The sequence below is a fragment of the Schistocerca piceifrons genome, chromosome X (genome assembly GCF_021461385.2).
Source record: "Schistocerca piceifrons isolate TAMUIC-IGC-003096 chromosome X, iqSchPice1.1, whole genome shotgun sequence".
In the NCBI taxonomy this organism is placed as follows: Eukaryota; Metazoa; Arthropoda; class Insecta; order Orthoptera; family Acrididae; genus Schistocerca; species Schistocerca piceifrons.
Window position 1 is genome coordinate 129,839,491 of NC_060149.1, and position 2,231 is coordinate 129,841,721.

At 45.0% G+C, this 2,231-nt stretch overlaps 1 pseudogene; it reads left to right on the forward strand.

The window, feature by feature from the left end:
- Window positions 1–351: 351 nt before the first annotated feature.
- Window positions 352–469, forward strand: LOC124723415 (annotated as a pseudogene).
- The last annotated feature ends 1,762 nt before the right edge of the window (window positions 470–2,231 follow it).

The following is a 2,231-nucleotide window of genomic DNA, read 5'->3' on the forward strand; positions in this document are numbered from 1 at the left end:
TTTTAACTGTACATTCAGAACTAGTAGTTAACGATTATAAGATCGAAACTAAAATATTTTATAAAGTAATTCCTTTTCATAAATTTTAGCTTGAAATATAACAGACTGTGTATGAAATTATATGAAAGTTTTCAGAAAACCAACTGAGATAATACTGACCAGTCCAAAATTCGAAAGATCATTTTGGTATCGACAACTACTGTTTAGGGAAAGTAATGCTAGAGGAGGATGTTCAGTTACAAGCAGGAGACCAGGACTCAAATCTCGGCTTTGGTACAAATTTTCATTCTTCGCGTCAATCTGCATATGTACATTTTTCTCCTTAATTTCTAATTTTTAGTTGCTAAAGGCGCCAACGGCCTTGCCGCAGTGGTAACACCGGTTCCCGTCAGATCACGGAAGTTAAGCGCTGTTGGGCTGGGCTAGCACTTGGATTGGTAACCATCCGATCTGCCGAGCGCTGTTGGCAGGCTGGGTGCACTGAGCGCTTGTGAGGTAAACTGAGGAGCTACTTGGTTGACAAGTAGCGGCTCCGCTATCGGAAACTGACATACGACTGGGAGAGCGGTGTGCTGACCACATGCCCCTCCAATCCGTATCCACATCCGGTGGTGATGAGCTGAGGACGATACGGCGGCCAGTCAGTACCCCTTGTGCCTTCGTGGCCTGTTTAGGGAGAACTTTAGCTTGATTGGGTTAGATAGAGCAGCAGTCAGTCGTGGAATTACGTTGCTTTAATATGACATTTATAGTCACAACGCATATCATTATCAATGCAGTGTGGAATTGTAGCAGTTGTTCGTGCTCAAGTGAATGCTTACACAGTTCAACCATTGAGCACTTCAACCATTACTGGTTGAACTGTGTAAGCATTCACTTGAGCACGAACAACTGCTACAATTCCACACTGCATTGATAATGACCTGACACAGGTCTAAATCTGATCTGTGTTGTGACTATAAATGTCGTATTAAATCAACTTAATTCCACGACTGATGGCTGCTCTGTCTAACCCAATATAACCACAGTCGTTGCGTGCACCCACCCCACGGAGGGCAACCTGACTTTAGCTTTAGTTGCTGAAGGTTTATTACTTCTAGTTGCTTAAGGATATTACTTCTACACATGTATCTACACTCCGTAATCCACCTTATGACGTGTGGCGGGGGGTACCTTGTGAAACATTGTCACTTCCAACCTTTCCTGTTCCTGTCGTGAATGTTGCACTGTTAGGAACAGGTGTTGAGAAGTCTCCGTTTGAGCTCGAATGGCTCTGTATTTACCTTCATGATCTTTTCGTGAGATGTGACTATGAGGAATCATTATATTGGTTAACTCTTTCAAGCACGCACCCTCTCACTATTTCTAACAGTTAACCTCATCGTGGTGCAGAGCGCCTCTCTTGTAGTGTCTGCCACTGTAGTTGGATGAGCATGTCAGTTATCGTTCTGAGCTTACTGCACGAACCTGTGACGAAAGAAGCTGCTGTTCTTTGCCTCTTCCCTATTTCCATTGTCAATCTTATGTGTTAAGGGCCTCTCACCCACAAGCAGTACTCAAGCATCTGTAGAACGACGGTTTTGTACGCTACCTCCTTCGTTGGCGGGAGGTGGGTGGCGGTGGGGGGGGGGGGGGGAATAAAATTTCTGTGTATTCTTCCAATGAGTCTGTCTGAAGTCTACCTTTCCTACGATTAGTTTCATTTTAAATCCATTTTAAATCTCTCCCTCCAGTCTTACTCCATACACTTTCGTGATTTACGTGGACGGTACAAAACCATTTTTGAGCAGTTTATTAAGATTACTTATGCCCCACAGACCTAGGTGGCGCAGTGGTTATCACACTGGACTCGCATTCTGGTGGACGACAGTTCAAATTTGCGTCCGGCCATGCAGCTTTAGGTTTCCCGTCATTTCCCTAAATCGCTCTAGGCAAATGCCGGGATGGTTCCTCCCAAAGGGCACAGCCGATCTCATTCCATATCGTTGAAACATCACAAGCGTGTGCTCCGTCTCTACTGACCTCGATATCAACGGGACGTTAAACCTTAATCTCCGTCCCCCTTCCTCCCATTTATGACAATGCATGTAATTCCTATGGGTGCTATGATGACTACGACGTCCTTAGGTAGCGCATCTTATGAACAGACGGCGGCGATAATCACTTTCCAGCGTAAATCGAGAGTCAGCAGTAGACGGGAATGTATCGGACTGTTCCTGGGTCCACTTGTA